The following is a 26,691-nucleotide window of genomic DNA, read 5'->3' as shown; positions in this document are numbered from 1 at the left end:
TTCCTGATACTAATGCTCAGAAACGCCCACGTGTTTGTGTGTAAGGGTATGGGCACGGCATTGGGCGTGCAGCAGTGTTGTCTATCTTGTGGTCAGTGGTCTAATGTAAAATGATGGGGTCCTGCTGACAAATCTGCCCCAAACTGCAGTCAAGTCAAGCTATCCCTGAGACTAAACAGGGTGGGCCTGCGTTTGGAGCCCATGTCACGCCCTTGCATGTACTGCGCACGCATCAACTGTGCCAGTCTAACTCTGACCTACCTGTCAATCAATGGCAAACTCAACAAGATAGTCCAAGTTAGCACCTGCCATTTCTTTCACTTGTATCGCCGTGCTATTACCAGTCATTGGTTAATCCACTCATTGCTGTGTCTTGCTGTGAGGTGGTCCTGCAGTGTCATGTGACAGCCATATTTGTACACTTGGAAGACACTTGTCAGAAAATAAGCCTCTCCGTGGATATTAGCTGCTCGCTTGAGGCCTGCCGACGTTTGGCAAGCAACGCCCTCCTGAAACTATTTCAGCCCCGGCCCGCTGGGCTCTTTAAAGTCTAATTTTGGCCATGTCGAGGGTTACTTAAACCCAGAGATAGCATTAATCTTTCACTGGGAGCAAGGGCTGGCGGTGGCTGAGACCAGGAGCTCGGCATTCCAGCAATCAAAATGTTGTTGCATGACATGAGTAATATGTCCTCGTCGCCAGGCATTATATCTGCCAGGATGCTGCTCGGCTCTGTGCTGCTGATGCCATCTCACGCCGCCGCCTTCACACTACAATTGCCGTTGGGTTTATACAATTTACAGGATGTATGGAGCCTGCTGGCTGACGCCAGGCTCCGCGAGATACCTGGACGAGCGCCGCCTTTATGAATTTGTTCGGTATTAAGTGAGTTTGCGGCAATATGTGATTACTGCCACGGTGGGTGATACAAGGCATGATACGATGTGTTTATCTTGGTGGGGGGGAGGGGGCCTATTTATAGGCCAAGTCCCTTTGTTGAGCATGCTGTGTTCTCATCTGCCCTTCTGTGTAACGCGAATTATCTGTACAGGAATAGGGCAGCCTTGGAAATGCACCGCATAATAGGGAGCAGCTCGGTGTAAAGAAAACTATTACACTATGATTTGGGAATTAAACACCATCACAGCTCACCCCCGATAGGGTTTTGAATAACAATACAAAGCCTGGAGAGCTTCTGAATTTTGTTGATTCACAAGTGGACGTAAAGTAGCCACATTTTCAGTGGAGATTATTTAGGAGCAGTCACCAAATGAACACTAAGCATGGGTTACATTTCCTGTATGCCAGCACATTCTTGCATAATTTACTACATTGTATGAAACAATTGTGACTGCACTATACCAGGTAGTGTAAAGAAAATTTAAATTGGGTTAAAATCCTAGGGACATATTTATGAAATTGTATCGCAATCGCTGTGCTGCGCTACAGGGAAAGGGCAGGAATGTGCCGGATGTATTACAATTAAGGCTCCCTTTTTTCCATTTTTACTGATTTTTACAGATAAATACAGACAGAAAACATTCATTTTCCTGTCTGTATTTATTTTTAGATGTGGATAAAAATGGAAATTGGGTTGATTTTTGAGCAATTCTAAATACTGTCTGCCATGACTGCCAGGCCAATAGATGTGTGGATTGATAGATCAGAAGTTAAAAACAGAAAGTGTTTTTAGTAAAGAGGCTTTAACAGCGGTAGATATGCACAAGTTTGATACTGAAATTTGCATATTTTCATGTAAGTGCACTGATTTATCTTCTGCGGGTGTTCACAGCACTGAAATCTGGCAGACATTTAAGCATGGCTGCATATTTAGTGGGTAAATAATTGTGGAAATATACTAATTTCAGCTTACTTTTTCCATAAAACCCAAAATAAATATGGATAAATACAGAAAAAAATTGCAAAAAATAAATATGGATAAATACAGACGGATATGGCAAAAAAATAAATACCATAAAACCCGGGAGCCCTAATTACAATAGGGTTCATTCCTGTCCTTTCCCCAGCGCTGGCGCACAATAGGCTGCGTAGTGCCAATGCAGGCACCCTTGCACCATGGTGAATGGGTGCCTGCATTGAACGCGGGTTTGTTTTTGTGCAAAAAGGGGCATTTTCCTGCACAAAAACAATTCTGAGAGGCATATTCCTCTTTCTATGTGTGTTGCAAAATGCACCACACAGAGAAAGAAGAAGTAAAAAGAAGAAATAAAATTATTTCTCCTCGTTACGTCTCCCTTGTGAAGGCATATCTTTTTGGCACATTCCCATTTCTAACAGTGATGGTAAGTCTCGGAATGCATCAAAATCCATGGCGGTTGCGTGGGAACACCCAGGCAAAGCGCATGGAACACCTTCCCAGGGCAGAGTAACGCAACGCAGTGATTTGCACTGCGTTGTGTTACATCTGCGTTGTGTTACACCAGATTTATGAGGCCACTCAGGACCACCATATGTGGCATCATAAATCACATATTTGGCGTGAGTCACGCTTGCACCATGTTGTGTAGTGCAAGAGTGACACAACTCCCCTTGTAAATATGACACTGATGTGGGAGCACAGAACAGCGCAAGTGAACCGAGCAACTGTTGTTCTCATTATGTAAGACTGTGTGCTATTTTTTAGTGAAAAATATCTCCTTGGGTCCACTTTGGACTTGAGGTGCCAGGCTTGCGTATCACATAATAACACTTAATTTCATATAATTTTTTCAAGTTTTGCCTAATTTCCTTCCAGTCGTACCGAGCACAACTAGCAAACTGACCAATGGCTCTTGATGGAAAAGGCATTGTTTGTAAATATGCTGGTGGCCACACTGCATGTACTGCCTGATTCATGTCCACTGCTTCTGGAAGTTGCCTTTGTAGTGTAATATACATCTTTTGTATAGTGGGATTGCAGGACTCTAAAGCCCACTTCTGTGGTCAGCTCGATCTCCTTGACACTGCCTACATTAGCAGACCCTTGGTGCAAGATTTCTAACAGTATGCACTGCAGTGAAACATCAGGCACTCTTTACTGACCTTTGCTGATGTGGTCGGGTGGTAAAAACACACACAAGCAGAGTATGGTGGCAGCAAAGGTGGAGGTTTATTTTTTTTCAACTAAACGAAGAGGCGTGCCCCCTGAATATCGAAGACAAACTATTGAAACCTAAATATTGAAAGGTAACTATAGATTTTCTATACCTAATTCCACAGATATATACCTTTAAGATATATATATCTGTGTATATATATATATATATACATATCCATTGCAACTTTCTAAGTACATATGCAGTATGTTGACTTTGCATTTGAAGGTCAAAGGGTCACACAGTTCATGTGTTCATCACATCTAACATTTGGCCACCGAATTTGATAGTAAGAACTGTTTTTCTACTGTGTGTGCAATTTTCTTCAAATGGCCAAGTTCACTGTAAAATGTTCTTTTCATAGTACACATAACATGACATAGCCCTGCTGTAAACATTCAGTACCCGTGTTAAAATAAGGGCACCTTGGCACCCAGGGCTTCAAAATAATACAAACGTGGACCATATACCTACATGTCCCTCCATAGGGTCCATAGCGTTATAGAGCTACAGCAAAAGTGATAGAACTCTTAAAAGGATAGAGGAAACCAATCTTACGCAATGTGTAAGAAGCTATTTACATAGGGATTAGGAGAGGGCACGTTTGAGCTTTCCTACATAGCTCCTGAATGCGACTCGTGAAGGTGGTTAGGAGATACCTTAATATGGAAGTTTAATGGTGAGAAAGATGCTACATTATAGTCATTCGTTCAGCGGAGCAGATGCATAGATTCTAGTAAAGCTTTTTCCAATGTCCTTGACTGATGATTCAATATCCCACACTGAACAATCAGACCTAAGAGGGCCTTGTCACCCAGCGCTGAGCATTGAATGCTTGAATCCATATTTCCGTTGTGGTCACTGCTCATGTATTAGACAATATTCACAAAATATGAAGGATGATCAAAAATCTCTCTGTGGGTCAGAGTCACAAATGTTTTGTACACCAATGTCCATCCTAGGTGCACAGAAATGCCATTTCTGATGTCAGAATCATGATAATTAGAAGTTTACTAGTGAAACTAACATTTGTGAATGCGAGAAACTTTCAATATGAGTCATAAATTAAGGTTTGCGGGCAGATTTGGGGTCATTGTTGGGGTTGGGTTTGCGGCTGGGTTTGAATATCAGAGTATGAAGCGTATGATTAAGGGCCATATGTATGAACACATTTTTCCATAGACACAGAATAGGTAAAACTCTTTGATACATCTGGCCCATAGTGCTGTAAAAGTACTTACCTTGAAGATAAATATATTATCAAGGTATGTGTATGTGGAGTTAAGAATATTAAAATAATACCAAATATATACTTTACTTCACTATAATTTGGTAGTGGATATTTTGGCTGCAGTGTTTTTGTAGCACGACATTTAAAACTCAATATTCTGGCACTACACCAGGATAGGATATTCTGGCACTACACCAGGATAGGATATTCTGGTACTACACCAGGATAGGATATTCTGGCACTACAACAGGATAGGATATTCTGGCACTACACCGGGATAGGATATTCTGGCACTACACCGGGATAGGATATTCTGGCACTACACCAGGATAGGATATTCTGGTACTACACCAGGATAGGATATTCTGGCACTACACCAGGATAGGATATTCTGGCACTAGACCAGGATAGGGGGTCTCTCTGCAAAAGTAGGTGCATCATAGATGTCATTTGGAGATAGTCAGGGGTCGCAGCCGTGACCGCTAGTTCAATCCCTGCTACCCTGGCCTCAGAGGGGCAAAGCTGCCCCCTCTGAGGCCAGGGGTCACAAAGGAAGTGCCAGGCATTGCAGGGGGCAAGCTAGAGGTCACAACTGTGCCCCTGAAGACCCCAAATGACGCCCACGAGGTTCATAGTCACAACCTCGTAGGTGTTGGGCATTCATCTAGCCCTTGTATGTTGAAGTTCCACAAATACACAGATTGGCTGCTGTCAATAAGCGTTTCCAATGTGGGAGGTGAGAAGCAACACACGTTATTTATTACAGGATAATTTGCACATGAACAAAAGTATTTTCCATCTGAAGAAACAAAAATAATGCACATTTTCTCCACCATTTCCCGTGTGAAATATTTCACTTGAGGGACAGTCCACATTTGTAAATGTTACGTTTTAGAAGAGTTTGCAAGAAAAAGCACATTTGTGGTAGAATTCCATGAGTACTCCTTGGATTCTTTGTGAATCTGATAAAGGTCTGAAATTTGAATCAAATTTAATTCTAAGGGGGAAAATGTAAGACTTGTAAAGCTCTCGGTTTATGAATCAGGCTATTTATGGAGACCACAGTGCTCCCTGAGGAAAGAGGACATGTAGCAGGAGAACACAAGTCTTTTGTCGATGGCATGGTCTGTGCTACGTGAACACAGTGCTAGGCTATCGCCATGGATCTATTTTGCAAGGCGGCTTCGGCTTGGCCCCAGAAGTATCGAAAAGGGCCTTATTCTCAGGGGTGAGGCAATAGTTGCCGTCACCAAGGACGGCCCACTTGCTTGCATTAGCCCTTGGTGATACAAAAAAAAGCCTCTTTGGATAGTGTGATGAGTTCGCTTGAGGGACACCAAACAGCTTAGGGCGCTCGGTGCTCGGCATATTAACACTTCTGCCGCCCACCAGCACTTTTCACAATATATTCTGAATATTCACACACGGTGAGGGGTGGTTTGTGGCATGTCAACTCTTTGGACCCCCTGTGGGCGGAAATGGACACCAGCTGATTTAGCTACTGATATTTATGAGACGCTTAGTGTCAACAGCGGCATCAGCTGGGTGCGGCTGTCACGGGGAAAGGTACAGACAGTGCTGTGTCAGCAGGCAGGGCGTATTGAGAATATCAGTATCTCTTGCGCGGCATGGGGGGCACAAGTATGAAGAAATGCACCCTGGGAGCAGGAGTTACTTTCATTTGTGCTTGCCCGTGAGTCGCCCCCGACAGGACGGGCCCATTGGCTGGCCCTGCGAAAATCTTATTAGGGTGAAGTGCTGCTAAACTGTATTTATGACCTCTTGGCAGGGAGGACAGCTGAAGAGGGCCTGCCTTTTATAGGCCAGCTGGGGGATAGTGTAACTGGGCCTCTGCCTTGAAAAAGTGGTGAACAAAAGGGTGGTGACAAGCCCTTAGCCCTGGGCCGACTAACTGGTTCATCGTGATAGGGCAAGATTAGTGCAGCCCACTATATCACAATACACGTAGCTAATTTTGGAGCCAGTATCTGCATAGCTTCTTCACACACTTAGGGTTATCTGCAGAGACGGTGCATTTGAATTTGTTATAGTAAAGTAATTACGACTAGTCACTTAATAACATACAATTATTTAATTGTGTCGTTTTGCAGCCTTCCTTTTTGTTTGCTATCCAGTGACAGCACCTGTCAGTGTGTCCAAGATATTCCTTTTAACACACAGAGCCGCGTCAGGCGTGGGATCGAAGGCGGCAGTGTATGAGCCATACCTCGACGCTAGTGCTGCAATTTGCATATCTTCCTCAGTTTTTTATTTTGCTTAGTCATTTTTTTTCCTAAGTCAGAGCCTGGTCAGTTTATGTGCCAAGGTTTTGTCTCCGGTTAAGATGAAATCTGTTGCGCTTTGCTTCTTTAACAGGTCAGAGGTATTTTGCAATTTAGCGACCATAGGTCTTGCTCAAGAAGAATTTGGTAGCAGAGGTATGGTCACTTACTGCGGTAGCTGTTCTCAGCCGGTCTTACACAATAGGAATGCTTGATTGCATTTAGTGTTGAAATGTAGTAGGCGTAACATGCATGAACATTGAATTTAGAGAGCGGCGGGCTATCTGAGCCAAGCGTTTCTTGCGAAATAAGAAACAAACTCTTACACTTTTCTGCCTTCAAGTTGCTTGATATATGGGAGCACATTGCCAACAGATTTAAACTTAACTTATATGATACCCACAAGGGTCATGTTCGCGCTATATAAAACTTTAAAAATAAATAAATATGGCTAATTTATTCTCATGCGTGAGTGACTAGATTGGTACTTCAATTGTGCGTTAGCTGTACAGCGCTTGATAGTTTAGTGGTGGGAGGTGTAAGCACTATAGAGTGCACCAATCCAACTGAAGATATCAGGTTGGCTTCACCACTAAAAATACAATTAGGCTAGCTGCCTATCAATGTTCCTCGAGACAGAGAAAGTCGCTCTTCAGATATTAACAGACTGTACGTCAGATAAGAGAATTGATCTATTGATGAGGGAGTCAAGTCTTCAATATTGGGCTCCTATGAGCCCTCGCATCGGCTACTTAGGAAATCCATTGCCTAGAAAAGCTTTGGATTGTGTGGCCTGAAGATACCTGCAACTGGATATACACTTAGAGCACTACTGATAATCATGCTGGGATCCAGAGGGATTTATGTCCTGATTTGGTAAAAGCATAACAATTAGTGCTGCTATATCTATTAACTAATAAACTATATTCTATAGCGAGTGGTATATAAAGTGCTCTGCAAAATATCAGTGTCGCTTCCATGCCAGTGACGGTGATGTGTGCAGTAGACATAGGTCTCTTTAAAAATAACACAAGGATGAGATTTTAAGCATGTATAACACGCACTATTTTGTTATATTCTGTGCCAAATCAGCTCCATCACTGCGAATTATTTAAGTAAATGGTTATATCCATTTCGGTGTGAATTAAATTGCAGACCATATAGGATGTGATAGGGACTAAAGAGCAAAAATAGCCAGTAAACCTTGAGCGTCAGCAGATGCACAACACATTCCACGGTGAGGATGGTGTGCAACAATTTAACATGTTTTACATGAGAGCTAGTTTGAGTGTAGGTTCTTTGCGAAGCCACGTCCAGAAATCCTACAGTCCACTGACAGGTAGTTAGGATGGAATATTAGTAGGGATAAAAGGAATGCACCAATAGGCTGCTGGTCTGGATGCCTGCACCTGAGTTCACCTACAGCTGTGATTAGCATGTAGCTTAGGTGAGCACCGTGCCGAGATGGACGCATGTGGCTAGGGCTGCCGCGCACAGCCTTATGATTGCAGCTTAGGTGAGCACCGTACCAAGATGGACGCGTGTGACCAGGGCTACTGCGCACACTCTTGAGAGTGTAGCTTAGGTGAGCACCGTGCCGAGATGGACGCATGGGACTAGGGCTGCCGCGCACAGCCGTATGATTGTAGCTTAGGGGAGCACCGTACCAAGATGGACGCGTGCGACCAGGGCTACTGCGCACTCTCTTGTGAGTGTAGCTTAGGGGAGCACCGTACCAAGATGGATGCATGTGACCAGGGCTACTGCGCACTCTCTTGTGAGTGTAGCTTAGGTGAGCACCTTGCAGAGATGGATGCATGTGACCAGGGCTGCTGCTCACACTCTTGTGAGTGTAGCTTAGGTGACCATCGTACCAAGATGGACGCATGTGACCAGGGCTACTGCGCACACTCTTGTGAGTGTAGCTTAGGTGAGCACCGTGCCAAGATGGACGCATGTGACTAGGGCTGCCGCGCACAGCCTTATGATTGCAGCTTAGGTGAGCACCGTACCAAGATGGACGCGTGTGACCAGGACTGCTTCTCACACTCTTGTGAGTGTAGCTTAGGTGACCATCGTACCAAGATGGACGCATGTGACCAGGGCTGCCACGCACAGCCTTATGATTGTAGCTTAGGTTAGCACCATACCCAGATGGACGTGTGTGACCAGGGCTGCTGTGCACACTCTTGTGAGTGTAGCTTAGGTGACCATTGTACCAAGATGAACGCATGTGACCAGGGCTGCCACGCACAGCCTTATGATTGTAGCTTAGGTTAGCACCATACCCAGATGGACGCGTGTGACCAGGGCTGCTGCGCACACTCATGTGAGTGTAGCTTATGTGACCATCGTACCAAGATGGACGCATGTGACCAGGGCTGCCGCACACAGCCTTATGATTGTAGCTTAGGTTAGCACCACACCTAGATGGACGCATGTGAACCAGGGCCGCCACGCACAGCCTTATAATTGTAGATTAGGTTAACACCACACCCAGATGGACGCATGTGACCAGGACTGCTGTGCACAGCCTTATGAGTGTAGCTTAGGTTAGCACCAAAGCAAGATGGACGCATGTGACCAGGGATGCCGCGCACAGCCTTATGAGTGTAGCTTTGGTTAGCACCAAATAAAGATGGACGCATGTGACCAGGGATGCCGCGCACAGCCTTATGAGTGTAGCTTAGGTGAGCACCGTGCCGAGATGGACGCATGTGACCAGGGCTGCCGCGCACAGCCTTATGAGTGTAGCTTAGGTTAGCACTAAAGCAAGATGGACGCATGTGACCAGGGCTGCCGCGCACAGCCTTATGAGTGTAGCTTAGGTGAGCACCGTGCCGAGATGGACGCATGTGACCAGGGCTGCCGCGCACAGCCTTATGAGTGTAGCTTAGGTGAGCACCGTGCCGAGATGGACGCATGTGACCAGGGCTGCCGCGCGCAGCCTTATGAGTGTAGCTTAGGTTAGCACTAAAGCAAGATGGACGCATGTGACCAGGGCTGCCGCGCGCTGCCTTATGAGTGTAGCTTAGGTTAGCACTAAAGCAAGATGGACGCATGTGACCAGGGCTGCCGCGTGCAGCCTTATGAGTGTAGCTTAGGTTAGCACTAAAGCAAGATGGACGCATGTGACCAGGGCTGCCGCGCGCAGCCTTATGAGTGTAGCTTAGGTTAGCACTAAAGCAAGATGGACGCATGTGACCAGGGCTGCCGCGCGCAGCCTTATGAGTGCAGTCATGTGCCAAGGATGTTAGTGAAACAGGAAAAAGAGAGTCATCACTGAGGCAAAGCGTGATGGGCTTTATGAATCCTTGAAGGGCTCCATGCAACGCTGTTACTGTTATTAGCCATAATCATGGTAACAAAAGCTTTCCATTAACGGCGCAGGCTGTTTGCCGGCCCTTTTCACAACAGGAACTCTTTCCAGTCACAGCACTGACAGAGCTGTGTGCATTGTTTTATGCTGATCCTGACGTTTGAACAATAAGACAAAGCCATTAAAATAAATCGCAGTGTTTTAAGTGCCCCGGCTGTCAAGATATCAAACGGTGCAACGTGGAAAAGCAAAAATCCGAATCCACTCTTAATGGCGAGCACTTAACACGCGGGCTGTTATGTGCGGATGCACTTTATTTTCTATCAGTATGTTTACACATGTGTGCATATCTACATCTGCAGATACAGCCCTCTCGCGCTCAATGCCCCTCTCCCTTCGAGCTATGTCTGGCTGTCTCTTGGTCTCCTTTCTACCTTTCTGTCTATCTGTCACTCAGTCACAATTTCTGTGTGTGTGTGTGTATGTATATGTTTGTGACATACATATATATATACATTTGGATATATCTACATATAAATGTATTTATATTCAAACACATATGTTTGTGTGTGTATGTAATTGTGTGTATATGCACATACACGTGTACATGCATATATTTTCGTTTTATGTGTCACAGGGGGGAACCTTGCCATGTATAGATAACTTTTGTTTACATCTATCTTTATGTCTCTCATTTTCTTGCTCTAAGATCACACTGTTCTGCATTAAAAAGATATGGATACACATATGCTCTTCTGCAAGGTACCTCAAATATACATATAGTGTTAAATATTCACATAGATACACATGTATTTGTTCTGGTTATGTGCATGTAAATGTTTATGTGTACGCGCAAGCACACTCCAAGACCAGCCTAGATTTGAAGACGCACACGCGTGTATTTGTGGTAAGTGTCCATATCTTGCTGAATATAAAATGGACTAGATTCTCTTAAATAGACTTGTCTCGGGAACAATCACCGTATTCAAATGTCAGAGGAGCAGAGAGTGAGGATGTCATGTCGGGTCACAAATGATGTCGGATTTTGACAGATTGTAGCCTTGCTTTACACGGGCGGTAACATCTCATTTGTCACTGTTTGATCTGTGCGCGCGCGAGGAGCGCGGAAGGCTCTCGTCTCCGCAGCCGCGCTGTAATCGTCGCGAGGCCGGCAGCAGCGACGAAAGCCACCTGCCCGGGCGCTGCGCTGCCGGTCTCTTTTAATTTAATCGCCCGTCAGCAGGGATGAAAGCATAAATTGTCTCCTTTTGATCTCCGGCACTGTATGCTTTTTCAAGGCGTGACACAGACTCAGGAAGACGGGGTCCACGTGAACCACAATGGCGTCAAACGTGAAAGTTATGCGGTGTATTATGCGGTGGTGGCGGTTCCACATCACTGCAGGTCACAGGCAATCCTCCAGCATCAAGGCCTGTCCGGGCACATGCTGAGCGTTGTCTGCAGCCTTCCCTTTTAATGCTCTAGGCATCTCTACGGGCTGGGGATTGCTTTGGGACAAGAGGGAAACGACAGCATCAGGCGGGCTGGTTCGCTCTCGCCGGGAGTCAATGGGCAGCCTGCGATTTTCCCACCAAGGCAATTTATTCCACCAGTCTGTGATTGAATTGTGCTCTCCAGCTGCAGACAAGACAGAACGTCCAAAGATACTGACAAATTGCCTAGAGCAGCAGCATTAACCAGGACACACAACGCAAAGAAATGGCCTGTTTCTTGCTAATGTTGCTTGATCTCAGCTGGGGTTCCACTCCTGTGTGTTCTGTATGTGATTGTGGTTGGTAGCTTCTTTCCTCCAGGTAGTCCCATTACATACATGTTTATTCTCTAGGGCCTTTCTTCCATCTCCAAGAGATTAATGGAACACGTGCTTTATTCCTACTTGCAGCTTCACTAAAGCTATAACAGGAATGACCACATATTGTATATATATGTTTAGATTATAGTCATGAGTTTGTAACATTTATGCTGCTTTGAGCTATTTATGTCTCCCGCTATGTTTGGTTTGCATCGGGCATCACAGAGTGTTGCTTTCATAGCAAATAGCCAACTTCGTTGCCACCCAATTGGCTGTAGCACTTCCCATCAAGTACAAATAGTCCTATGGAATATTTAGGGCTGATCGAGGTTTTCTGAGCGATGAGCCTGCGCTGTTATTCTAGCAGATATCTGATGATGCGATGATTAAAATAAAGTTGCTCTGTGCCCCGTCATCATCATTCCTAGTTTGACTGGATTGCGCAGAAATAACATTAAGCATGATGGATTCCTTCGGCATTCATCTGCATACAGTCATAATGAATTCCTCATGAATTCAGATGTACATTTTATTGTAATTCATTGCACTAAATAAACTGTAACCGATTCATGCAACGCAGAAGAGCCGCTGAGATGAGGGTCTGTTGGAGTCTCTGCCAGTGGAGCAGTTCCTTCCTGGATCCTTAGCGGGTGATGCTGCACCTCTCAAGGATAACAGGTCGGTAATGAGCCACGCGGATGGGTGCTTGGTTGCCAAGTCGTAAGAAACCGCTCACTGCTGCCCGGAGATGAACCGCTCCATTGTAACCCAGAAATTGCTACTAGCCATGGGTAACAGTGTCTCCATTTAGGGCCCAGTTTATAAAGCTTTTTCAGGGCATAAGAGCACCTCACTGAGGTAATGCAGGAGTAGGTCACCTGTAAATCAGGAGTACAACACAACTACTCACATAAAAAGGTGTGGAAATAGGGCCCTTCGTTACTAATGGTAAATCTTTAGTGTCTGTGAGAAAAGAAAGTTATCACATTTCAGGGTGGTTCTAATTGTTAGCTGCTTTAACCATATAGTTCCTCACATTGCATACTTGCCTGCAGAAAATTCCACCATCTAAAAACTATTATGCCCTCAGATGAATCTAAATTGTAGGAAGAGACAATAGCAGAAAGAGGAGACTAAGATGATTGGATGTTAACAAAGAAAATATGCTCCCTAACTTCTACTTGGGTATTGAAAGACAACCATAAATGGGGTTCAGTGGACCTCTAATATTACTGTGCCCCCAACCCTCAGGACATACTGCACCAATGACAAGCGAGCCCTTGTCTACTGATGAATAAATAACAGGCAGGCATTACGGTTCGCCAGCTGTTAATGGGCAATACCCGTGACATAAAGCAAGGCTGCAATATGGAGGGTCAGCAGTTTATGGATCATTTCATGGGTCAGATCCAGGTAAAGGGTGTGTCCGAAGGGTAGTCTCAGAGTCTGACAGTCATCAGTGACAAAGGTACCTCTGATGCTGGGCCTCCAATGCAGCTGGAGGAATCTACTCTGGACTAAACTGTACCCTTCTCACTTATTGTGGACAGCGCTATCTGTTTGTCACTTAATGTGGATTGCGCTACCATTGTGCATCTGTGTCATTAGGTCTATGGATTTACATTGGAACCTTTCTGTTTTTTCTTCTATTTCAATGGTCTTTGCAGTGGAAGGAAACCAACACTCTGGGCTCCCAGAGACAGCAGATAGCACTCCAAACAAAATAGGAATTATTTTTACAAAGCCAAAAATGCAGTGCCAAAATCTACTTATCACCCTTTTTGTTGCTTACCTAATAATGATTAGAGAAAAGAGGTGGTGACCAAGCTTACATTCCGAAGTCCAGGAAAAAATCACTGTGCTACCATACTCCACTCCCTTCCTTATATGTCGCTCTCTGGTAGGAAGCCAGTCAATAGGTGCAGCAATTAAAAACTTTATGTAATGTGCCCTGGCAATGATTTCAATGATTCTAACTCCTATCAATCAATCAATCAGAGGTTTGTAGAGCGCGCCACCCACCCGTGAGGGTCTCAAGGCGCTGGGGGAGGGAGGGAGCAGGTCCGGGTCAGTCGAAGAGCCAGGTCTTGAGGTTCTTTCTGAACGTGTGAAGTGTTTGGGAACTCCTAGTCATTGCCTTTTGTCAGCTGGCTAAACCTTGATGGCCAAGTTCATCCAAGACAGCAAAAGACACGGCAGATTTTCAGGATACCATATCCCATAAGTTTACAACCAAGGAATAGAAATGGTAAACATTTACGCTGCCAGTGGCTAGCATGCAAATACCGCATGTAGCTAGCCCCGTGTCAACCTTTGGACACATCTGGACTGAAAGTGTGATGGAAAACAAGATACCAATGTAAATAGAGGCCTAGCATTATACATCACAAAACCAACAAGCATTGACAATACAAATATCCTGGCTTATGAATGAAAGTGGCTTTTGTATCATTGTTTGTTTTAGGCACTCAGTAATCATCATACATAAATTCTGTCAACTGTCTTTGCACTCGTGCTTCCATTTACCAATTCACTTACGAATCCTTGCATTCACCCTCTGGTACAACCACAACAAAACACACAAACTCAACAACGTGTGCAAGATAAAAAGACTACAAGTAGGAAAAAGAAAACAGGTTGCTGCTTAAACACAGCTGACATATGCTTGCACTAACGATACAAAACATAGCAGCAGGAACCCGTCTTGCAGTGGTGCTGCATGTAGTCTATTGTTGTTTTAAAGTTCCAGCATCACCCTCACATTTAGAAACATTGTGATGGCCATCTTGGAATGGTACACAGTGATACATTTTGGAAAACAGTGTTCCTTAGTTGTCACATTGCACAAAGAATGTGGCTTTATGGGATGCAGCACCCTGCAGATGAAATGAGTGGCAAGCAACCTGTTAGCACTGGATAGGGTGCTATTGTTACCTCTTAAAAAAATGAAAAGAGAAGAAGCAAAGAAATGAAATGGGAACTATAAAAGCAGAACATTCAGAACTAAAGGGCTAAGAACAATCAGCCCTGACACCGGAGCACACTCATTTTCAGGAGGATTTGAACATGTGATCAGAAGATGCCACCATTCACAGGGCAATAGAGCCAATTACTCATTTGGACTGAAACATTACCCCATGTAACAAAACCCTTCTCTGCCGGCTTTCGTACAGATTAATGTTATGTTATGTTAAAATATTTGTAAAGCGCTTGGCTGCCCCAGCAATGGGACGTCCCAGCGCTGACTCTCTGAAACTAGCCAAATCTTCACAGTCCTTCTAAAGATCCAATGGTCAGATATACTACGGGCAGAGAGAGGTAGGGAGTTCCAGAGGGCGGAGCCAATGCTTTGAACGAGCGGCCACTCGCTCTGGCCCTGTGCACCCGGGGTACTCGGGCCAGATGCAGATCCGCTGAGTGCAGGGCCCGTGCATTAAATTTTAGTTTAAAAGTATTGTTCAAACAAATAATATTTAAATATTAACATATGAATTAAAGTGGTATTATTTGTTTACCATTATTTAAAAACACATTAATGTTCTGTATTTATTTCTTTATAAACTTTATTACATGTCCCCACATTGAGATCTTCACCACTGCCCCAGTGGTGAAGATCTCAATCAACAGACGAAACAATTCTAGCATAATTGTACACTCTTAAATTCAGGTGAGAAGTATCCACCCCCTCAAGTGAGGGGTTGGAAACACTTAAGACCAGAAAAAAGTGAAACGTTTCACCTAAGTGCAGGAGTAGACCCAACTTGAGTAGATCTACACATGCAAGCCTATCTTTGTGAATCATGCCTATTGTTCGAATTGTATTTTGCAGCATAGTGTCGAATTTACCTATGTGCAAATTTACACATGCTATATTTACACATGTGAAATTTCTTTTCCGTGTGAGTATGTTGGGATTCATGAAGAATTTCGGACCTACTCCTGGGGACCTGTGGCTGTAACAGCTTTACAGCAGTGCTTCTAGAATTCTATGCAAAATAAAAAAAAGTTGTACATTTACTCCAAATGTAGGTGTAAAAACCTACATGAGTACATTTCTGACTGTTTTGGAATGATGCCCATTGTTTATATTATTACACTATCGGCTTAATTTACGTCCTGGATGTCTTATGATTGGCTCATAAAATTGCATGGCATTGCATGGGAAGGGACTGGCGGGCGATCTTCTGAATCTTATCTCAATAAGAAGGAAAGAGAGGCTAGCCATAGAAGAAAGACGCAATAAAGCAGCTAGTCCAAGGAACAGAGCGGAAGATTAAATCTGCCCAATTTGAAACATATCAGAGGCAATCCATAGAGAAAAAGATAAAGTGTGACTCGGCGTAAGTTAACTAAACGCATTACAGTGTGTGAGAGCAAATGGAGTTAGTCCATTGTACATGTTTAATTTCCTATTAGTCTCTGGCGTTTACTACTACCATCTGAGTTGGGGCATCTGTAAATTCAGTTAAATACAGTGCATTGTCTAAACATATCAGAGCTCCAATCAGTCACTCTGGCTGCTGATAAGAAGCCTGGTGTATTATTGAATCTTCAATAGGCAGGCTCTGCAGGCAGACAGATAACAGCTAGTTATTTCACTCTAAGTATGAGGGAAAACAGTGGTTCTCCTTTTGCTACCGCTCTGACATTTATTACAATTCTTCTATTTGTTTTATGCGACTGATGTGAGTTTGCTTTGGGATATTGCTTTGAAGCGCTAAATTTAGCCCTGCTAGCTAAACAAAAGATACTAGTGGCACGAATCCTTTCCACTCTACACACCTTTATTCCTTTTCTTTTTTCCTTTAAACGTTTTGTTTGTTGATTCTTGCTAGATTATTTCTGGACAAAAGGCCAATATTCTATAGGTGACAGCTAAGACGGACATTTGCTACTTTCGTCAATTGCATTGAATTAGATTGGATTGTTCAATGCACGCTTATACTAGTCTGAAGGGATGAAGGAATCTGTGCCTCTTCGGGGAGCTTAAATGCAAATAGTAGGTTAAAGAACTAGAGCATAGAGCGGATAGCATATGCCTGTAGCACCACTGAAAGATCAAATTATGCACAATGCTTGTACACATAGATTTAATCTTAGTGGTTTTTCTATGCACACGCTACAAAACAAATTGTATTTAGTTGCTCCCATAATCAGGCTATGACAAACTTCACTCTGGCCCTCAAAACATGGAGCAGCCATCTTCATTGTCCAGTGACAGCGACCCCCAAGAAGCCAGGCGTGTGGATGAGACACCTGAGACAAAAACATCATAACACACGCTTGTGTTGTGCAGTGCTGCAATTTGTTATGTTCTTTTTTGAGGCATGACTAAGTAAATGAGAAGTGACTGGGAATGATAGTGATTGAATGTGTGAATCAGTCATTAAAAGAGCGAACCAGTGAGTTATCAAGTAGGTGAGTGCGTGGATAAAAGGAGTTGGTGAGTGAGTGTATGCGAGTGGGTCAATGAGGAAGGATGGGAGTGTATGAGTGAAAAGATCTAGTTATCTGGTCCTTTACCGTAGGTCAGAGACTGAGGCCATCTTCCCTGGTGATGATAGGACACATTTCATATCTTGCCCACAAGGGACCAGAGGCTCGTGGTGTTTGGGTTCAGGTGCATTGATCATTTTGGGATTTGCCCATGCACACAATGTTTGTTTGAAGTGGGTAGATCTCTAAAACTGTATTTATTGCTGGTCTTAAATAAAATACCTCTATTTCACAAATAAAATTATCTGAGGAAGTTCAAATTTCTCAGCTATACACACACAGTAGATGCAGCATATCCAGTACATGTTCCAGACAAGGAGTTTTGATACGGCAATGCTGTGTGAAATGTGGAATATGCTGAGAAATAAGAATTTCAAAGTCATTTAGGCATGCTTCCCATTAGAATGGTAACCCACGACTACAAAAAGAAAACATTTTGGGGATTGATTCCGGTGCTAAGAAGAGCACACCATTAGTTTGAATCGTAATGCAGACCAACATCCTCACGCATTTTGGTCTACGGTTGAGCTACCTACCTGCCATAGTAAGTATACAAAACATGACCTACATATGGCACCGTAAAACCCTACATTCCACTACCGGGGGGGGGGGGAGTGGAGTATAGGGTTTTACGGTACCATATGGTGATGGTCAACCATAATTCTCTTAGCACATTAAATTGAGCGTAGACCTGCTAAATCTGCACCCTTTTTCGGCGGTCTGATGCTCCCGTGTATGACGTATGTAGGCAGCGGTCACTTGCTGAGAACGTGCCCAAAAGCCTCACAGGAGCCAATGGATAACAGGGCTTTAGGCACGTGCCTGATCCCTTACTATGATAGGAGGGTTCGGGTCGGAACTAGGAGTGCAGCATCTGCCCTCGTTGCTAACCCTCCCACACGCTGCAGGTCTCGTTTGCGGATCAGGACTCTCGGCCATTTATAATACAACCACACATTTGCCACGGCCATTTTGCTCAACGTAAAGGTGCGGCCTTGTATGTGTGAACTTGGCCGCATGGTGATTTACTCAATCGTGCATCTCATGAAAAGAGTTTAACCGGCTTTTCAGAGTCTAACTTTCTCAATAGCGCCCCCCGCCTCGCTAGCCAGTCCCAGCACTCTCTGTGTCTGGTTAAATTCTTTCATGTTTCAGGTTTTGTTAACAGAGGCGATTAATGTATGCTTCCCTAATCCCTCTTCAGCACTGCTGCACCTCCAACCTTACCAGTTTAATTAACACTGCAATTCTCATATTATTTTGGTGCGCTGATTACAGGCAGAGACTAAGTGGAAGCCAGTTTGCCGTCCCAAGAGATTTGAGTGTTAACAATGCGTCGGCTTTTCTCGCTTCCTTCATGAACTCCAGATAAGCGGCCAGCCCTGGCTAGATTTCATTACTGTCACGCGCTCTTCATGGTCATCTTTTAATATTTGAAAGGATCATTTGTTAACTGGAAATGGTCATTTTTTTCCCTTTGGCCTTTGAAATATAATTTTCAATTTTTAATTTGATTCATTTAGATGAAATCATTAATCAGAGTTGAAACTGAGTTAATTTTCTGGAAAATAAATGAGGTTGTTGGAGTGAACATTATTAAGTGGGCTCTTTGTGGGGACAGGATAATAGCTGAAAATGTGGAATACTTTGCAAAGTGTGTAGTCCTTTGGGTGCCCGGCAGTGTATTTCAGTCCTGATGTATTTTCTTGAAACAAAACATCTGTGTTGGAATGTTTAAGGTGGATTTCAATTTGGAACGGAATGCAATCCGCTAGCTGCATTCCATGCTATCAATATGAAGAATTCAAAGTTGCCCAATGTGCTTTCCAAACATAAGTTCCAAATAAAATGTTATGACCCAAAGCTTGGAATTGAGAAACTGGTCTTATGCAGTGCAGGTGTCTGTCTGTAATTTTCCATAAATCTAGTCTGCATATAACAGCTCCTTCCACATACTGCAGGTCAGTTTTATACCCTCATTCCTAAACTTTAGAGCAGCTGTTCAATTGCACATTGCAAAGCTTGAAAAGACTTTGATTCTGTAACTATGTGGGATTTTCTAGATTAATTATTTAATTGAGAGGAAGAGTCCCTCTGAATGAGTAATCTAGGAGCAGATTTACTAGGGTTTCACGCAACACAATGCAGCAAGGCAACTTGGAGCGCTGCGTTGCATAAAACGAAGAGACCAGAAATGCGCAATATCCACTAAGATATGATGCACTTATGCCTCTTCCTTGCCCTGCTGCCCTGTGTGCTGCATAGCACAAACGCAGGCAACCTTGCGTCATGCTGCAAGTGTGCCTGCATCAAGGTGTGCCTTCCTGCACAAAAACAATCCTCTTTGTAACTGGGATGAAAATATGACGAGTTGGAGTTGGTGGTGGCGTTTTAGAGATATTAGTATACAGGGAAATGGACCTCAGCATGCTCTCCTTACAAACAACCCAACCATCAGCCACCTTTGTGTCAAACCACTCAGGGAGCGAACTATAATAGCCATCCAACAAAGGTTTCTTACAGCGGCCACAGGACTCGCGCTCATCTGCAGTTGAATATCCCTGCAGCACAGCTACGCGATGCTCAGATTTCATATTTCCATGCTTAGAAAATATATTGGTTGAGATAGAGAGCACCACGCAATAAATACAGCCTCATAGTATTGTAACTGTTTGTGTTTTATAGCAAATCTGGTGTCCCTTGCTTCCAAAGGCAACTATCTCTTGAATTGAATGGGAATATATATAACTTCATCAACAGGTCCCAAACCAAATTGGTGACTGGAAAATAAGTTTATATGTAGACCGTGCAGGAGGTCGTTTCATAGAACACTTGTTAAATACATCTTTCCATTCCCTATCTTAAGTCTGGAATTGCCTTGAAAATTCATGCCTGTGTTCCCAAATGGGGTATATCCTGCAGACACTTCTGAGCTTTCCAGTGTTTATCTACCTCTTGCACTTTATTAATGAAGGTGTTTTCTGGCAAGCAAGACATCCCACCTCTCAGGACTCAAATGCTCCCTGAGTCTATGGCTATTCGGTGTCATTTCCCTTTAAATGTAGCAGTGTTTCATGTACGCCCGCTACGATTGCAGGCCTAAGAGACCCAGCAGTACAAGGGGATACATCACTGAAGATTAGATTATTTTACTCTATATCAGCAGTAGGTTCTGAGAGGTGGCTCAGAACCTTATTCACAAAATGTGATCAGTACTGCACAACAGGATGGGCGCGACCCGGCTTCAGCGTTCTGGAACAGGCGTTTTCTTCATCAGCCAGGTGCCAGTGTGATACCCCCTACTGCATTTACTACACCGTGTCACGGCACATTTTCTTGTCTGATGAACACAACTGAAGTCACAAAGCTATACACAATGGTACAATTAGAGGTAAGACAAGAAAAACGAGAAGATTATCCCGAAAGATCCTTAGTGCAAATAGCAATGGGGGTTCAGTCATTCCTATTAACAAATGGAAAAAAAAACTAAAGTATTTACCAACATAAAAATCGATTAAACCTCCCGAGCCTGCCAATTTTAACAAGCATTTCGCGTAAGACATGCTATGTTTCATGCATCGACGTCCAATTTTGGCTTATACATTTATTCGATTTTTCAGGTCCTAAATATTAGCTACATACTAATGATTAACCTTGTTTTTTGCACTTTATATTCTAAAAGATTAACAGAAAAATGGTAGGGAAAACGATAAATCATTTTTCTTATATTATTCATTTATCTGTGCGATCACAACTCTTTATGCCAATCCTGAGCCCTTAGACCTCAGGCTTAGCCTAAAACAGTTATTACCAGTTCTTTAGACTTGTGCCTCTCAATTTCCTAGCAGATAAGGTTTTCAGCTGTGGCTGCGGGCTCTATTCATTTTACCAGCCCCTGTAAATTGCATGGTAACCATGGGCCACCGTTTTGCTTAAAACTGTGCTAATAACACCCTTAGGTGAGGATTATTCCCTGAGCTACCTAACTCTTTCATTAGACGTTTCATGCTTTCAAGACCAAGATGATGTAGGTATTTCAACTCTGCTATCTTGAATACTCAGAGGTCCAGGTAGCGGAGGGCGATGTCAGAGGTCGAAGGCACTAAAATAGTGCTTGCTCTAGACTACTGCCTCCAGGCAAGCAGTGTCCAAAATATGGTCATAGTCGTTAGGGCGGAGGTTGATGCAGAGATACCAGCACTTTGGAGTTAGGATAGAGCAGAACATTCAGCATTATCAAGTGGCCAGAATGGAAGTGCCCATTGGACATCAGAGAGCAACAGATGACTACAATGGAATGGGATGGGCGGGCAAACCGATGACTTCCCAGGGTGATCAGTTTGGCTTTAGAGGGCAGTCCCATGAGTTGAGTGGATAATTCCGGGGGGGGGGGGGGGGGATCATAGTAACCTGCCTGCGCCATGGGCGGAAATGAGGGGACACCAAACAATCTCAGTAGGTGAGGTTGAATATTCTTTCAATATCACATAGAGTGCAGGGATGGTGGATGCCCACTCAGAGGAGAGTGGCAGAATGCCTGCCAGGCAGCAGAGGCATTGCTCACAAGAGTAAAAGGCTCCTGCTATCATGACAAAAACATGTGACGCAAGGTGCCAACTTGCTCCAACCGTCCTTTTCAGGAGAGAAGGAATACAGCTTTTGCCTGCAAGAGCGCCTCTCCCCTATTGGACAATTAACAGACCAAAAAAATGAGGGAACAGTCACAGACCAAATTGTTCCATAATTCCCTCTGCCTTGACCCGAAGTCCCTGCCAATGGGTCCTTCGCAGAACCCCAAAGAATACCTTGAAAATGATCACGTTGGATACTAGGCCGAACCCTGTTCCTTATTCCTGGGGAGTCTGAAGTAGTCTAAATGGAGAAGAGTGTTAGATGATTGGGTGAGTGTTTCCAGCTCAGAGTTTTCCTACGATGCACGACAGGGAGAACAACATGTCACTGATGAGGAAACGCATCTGAGATATGCATATTTTTCTGCTGCAGCTGAGCACTAGAACACAGGACAATGCTGACTGGCTAGCATCACTACGTAGGATGCAAAAGACTGTCGATGATTGATTCAGACACGTAATAAAGGTAAAAAAGACCCGTAAACACCACTCAGGGAAGTAAGGCCTGATGCAACTGCCCCTGAGTTGCTATTGGCTGCCCATTGTTGTGAGCATGTTCCTCATCGCTTTTCCATGCACGCGTCCATGCCACAGACAGCGCCGCGCCTGCTCCCACGCGAGGACCGCCAGCAGTGGCGCTTTTCTTTCTCTTTTCAGCGACCAAAAATAAGTGCCGGCATGAGCTCATTTGCAGAGAGTGGAGCTGGCAGTCTTATCAGGAGGGGGGAAAGGCGAGCTGAAGATTAAAAGCTATCGCAGTGACAGAAGTCTTTATTAGGTCGGGCAGTCGTGGAATGTGGTGTACACAGGATAAAGTGACGGCACGGCGAGCATTTAGGCAAAACTAGAGCAGTGATCATGTTTGATGTTGCTCTCAGCCTCCATGACTTGGTGATCCAGTTGGCCTGCAACAAGCACAGCCTGGAGATGAGGTTATGTGAAGTGAGGTTTGTTGGGGGGGGTCGCTTCCATCAGGGGGAGGAGCAGGTGGCAGAGCTACTGCAAGTACAAAATATAAAAAAACAAATAGTCTAGTAGAGACCTTTGCATTCCTGGCACGACCAGTCTAGTTCTGGAAAGTACAGGATTTTGCTCAGTCCCATATGTTCTGATTTTGCAATGCAACGGTTGGGTGTTTGTTTGCTTCTCTTTTTTAACGCATCAAAGGTTCATCAGGGTGAAGCAAGCCTGCCTCTTGCTGCATGGATCCAGTTTAAGGCCAGTGTTTAATCCCCTGAGCCTGTTTCAAACTTACCATCAGTACATTTCACTTTAAAGCATGAGGTGCACCTCATGGATCCAGCAGGGTAAGATCAAAGTCCCATTTGGAGGATAGCCAGTGAATGTTAGTTCCATTTTAAGGCAATAAAGACCAGTCTTTCGGTTTTGATTATCTTGAAAATCTGACCTACAACCAGCCCTTTGCACCAATATTGGACATCGTTCATTGGACTGCAAAAGGCCAAACACTCTCACTTATGTAAAATTGGGTTTGTTCTTTTTCAGAAAAAGCTTGCACAAAAATGTTTGTTGTAAATAATTCTTTCCTCATTTAAGAATAAGTCTTGTGTAATCATGGATTTCCCCGCCGCGCTCTCCTGCAGGAGACTCGACTCATGTTATCTCCTATTTTCAAATTGCATTGATTCATTTATTCAAAGAGGCAACTCATCGATCAGTGCCGCATGTTGGCCCCGCATCAGCTTTAGGTTGCTGTATCTCTCAGTTTTGCCTAGCAGTATTCCTACATGTTCAATGTTGAGCTAACAAGCTCCTTTGATGTGTGGAGCAAACATTTTTAGGTCTCGCCTACAAACCGCTTTAGCTGTCTGGTGAGAGCTCATGGCATCACACACCACACGCAAACAGACATACACACACAAGGATACACACACACAGCAGAACATGTGCATGCACATAAATACAAATACATACAGTACAGCTCCCAGTCAGCTGTCTTTCACTATTTCCACTGTTCACAATAAACATTCCATATAGACACACTAATAAGAACAAACCACTAATGGAAGCTGCAGGGAACATTGGAACAGGGGATTCAACCTAAGGGAAAATAATTTTTATTATTATTATTCAGAGCCCAACCAATGGTTTCCCAGTGCTATGCTACAGTATAGGTACTCCGAAGCACAACGGGGACTGCTCCTAAGGTCAGAGTTTTAAGACAACCATTTATCAAGTCTCCTACGTAAGACTGAAAGCGAGCGACAGGCTCTCAAGTCAGTTGTAAAAGCGTTCCACAACTTTGGGCCTAAAAAGAAAAATAACAAGACATTATCACACAATTACTTTATTCTTCATTAATTTTACACTTTTTTATTTTTTTTAATCAGAAGGGCCTTTGTGGTCTTTCTAGGTGCTTCTTTCCGCTGTGCATCTCCAGCTCCTATACAGCCCTACCCATCCCTGTCCCCCATGTTTTACATTTGTTATTGTTTTTTGAGGACCGCACAGCAGCAATGTGCTACCAGGCCACTTACTTTTTTTTTTATTTATTTTTTTTAGTTCAATGTTACACCATGGCTCTCTGCCGTTTTAAAACAGAATAGTCAGAAAAGTTGAAATGCCCCCTACATGTCACAATGCATGCCTTGCTGGAATGCATTTGCATACACAACCATCTTGGAATGATCATCATTCCAAGATGGCCACCACCTATGTACAAGAGTGGCTTTCTCTTTCTCTCTTTTGTGTTTCTTGCCCTCTTTTGGTATCCAAAACAAGGCCCATTGTACACACTTGGATCTGTAGATAAGGGGCCATATTATAGTATGCTGCGCATTTTCCTTGTGTGCGCAGGTCACACCTTTCGAAAGGTGTGCCACGTGCAAACAAGGAGAGTGCTCCGTATTATATTGAATGTACTGCCCTCCATATGTATGGAACGGCTTTGAAGCAGCTGCTCCGTGTTTCACAGTGCAGGCGGCAACCCGATTGCACTTCTAAGAGGGGAGAGAGATCTCCTTACAGGCGGGTGCAGTGACTGACTGCACCCACCTGCCAGGGAATGTCTAGAGTGGGTCATAAGGGCCCCCTTCACCTCCTTCAGACGGCTGCCATCAGGGGCTCACTGACAGTGTGCCACCTTTTAGGTGGCACATTGTCAGTGCGCCTCCTAACAGCTTCTTTGCCACTGTACCAACATCTATAATGCGGCGCAGTCACAACAGGAAAGAGATTCGTTCATATGCATGGGTCCACGCCCCCATGCAAATGAGGAAACGCCCTCTGATGATAGTGTTAATGCTATATGCGTGCCAGCGCTATCTGCATAACAGAAAGGGTCGTACAAGCATCTGCAGCCCTTTCTGTAACGACGAAGAGCCCTGGGGTCACGCAAAGCGGGCACAAACGTACATTGCACCCCCCACGGCACTCTGTATAATACAGCCACAGGTCTCCTTTATTGAAGGCATTGAGTTGAAGCATCAAGCACGTGCTTCTTTCTTTTCTCCCTGGGTGGGCGATAAGTGCAGCTCTCACTGTATGGGCAATGAAACCATCTCATACCAAACACAGGCATATGATAACATCTTTCATGGCATTAGCACCTACAAGTGGAGGCTTCTGTCCTCATGACTCATAGACTAGCATTCCTTGAGCGTTCCTGATAGATCTGGGAGGATGTATTGACCGGTTGTGCATGTATGCCAACAGCTGTCCTGCAATATGTTTAGTTATGGGGTGCTGTGGCTTTAAGTTGTCAGATCAGACTTGAACTGAACTGATCCAACCATGTGCCCATAATCTGATTGCAGCTCACCTTACCTGAACTCTGGACACTGCGCACTAAACCCTGTCTTTAAAATGGGGTTGCGGAGACAGCCACACGAGGCCAACTACAAGTAGACCTCGAGCAGAGCGTCATTGCTGGAGAGCCTTCACTGAGAATGAAACTGTGACTAAACTCCTCCTAGAACTCATTTATCATGCACATGTTGCAGCTATTAGCAACGCATTTCACGAGGTCAAGAGAGGTATTTCTGGGGTGTGTGGTGAATCTTTTTTATAGCGGCTCTAACCACACATAGGGAGCCGATTAAATCGAACACAGGACAAGTATGTCTTTTGGGAAAGGCTTCATTGTTAGTTCTTTCTGATTGGTAGGCATTTAAAGTCATATTTAAATGTTCCTCTTTTCATTCTAAAAAGCACACATGAGGCTGCATGCGTGTATTTTCTGCTGACATTTGTCATCTTAGGTGTGGCACTGCCTGTCTACGAGGCGGGTTACTCGCTGCCTAAGTGTATTACTCTTCGGTAGAAGGGATGACTGCTTGGATGAACTTTTTTTATACCAACAAGGAATCCGTGGGTCTACTTGGAAAAAACTGAATGCTGCGAGTGAACAAAACAAAATGCTCCAAAGAAAAAGTCCTCATAAAGAGGACGAAGTCCCATCACCCACCGAAGTGGCATGCTTCATCATCTGGGGCCTCCTCTTACCCACACCTGGTGTGGTTAAGGAGCTACAACTCCTTTGCTATTGTAAAAGGAGGAGCTCGCGGATGTTTTCTCAATGGTAACAGCCTCGGTGAACAAATATTAATAGAGACTGAAGCTGCCAAACGTGTGGTGAATATCTAAAGATATTTAATAAACATATTTTTCTTTAGGTAGTCAATTTTAATACACTGTTTTTTACACTGCACTCCACTACACATGTAGTTTTCACCACACGTTTGGCAGCTTCAGTCTCTATTAATATTTTGTTGAGTAGCGTTGTCCAGTATTGTGTTTTGACATGCCGTGTTATGGTTTACCCATGAGCTAAATTGAATGCAGGGAAGTTCGGGCTGGACTGTT

At 44.1% G+C, this 26,691-nt stretch overlaps 1 protein-coding gene across 8 annotated transcripts in view; it reads left to right on the top strand.

The window, feature by feature from the left end:
* ESRRG (estrogen related receptor gamma) overlaps positions 1–26,691 on the top strand; it is a 1,085,823-nt gene that overhangs the window by 949,958 nt on the left and 109,174 nt on the right. The window lies entirely within an intron of this gene.

This window comes from Triturus cristatus, chromosome 6, assembly GCF_964204655.1.
Source record: "Triturus cristatus chromosome 6, aTriCri1.1, whole genome shotgun sequence".
NCBI lineage: Eukaryota > Metazoa > Chordata > Amphibia > Caudata > Salamandridae > Triturus > Triturus cristatus.
The sequence above is the reverse complement of the archived record's forward strand: the minus strand, read 5'-3'. Positions and strand labels throughout refer to the sequence as shown.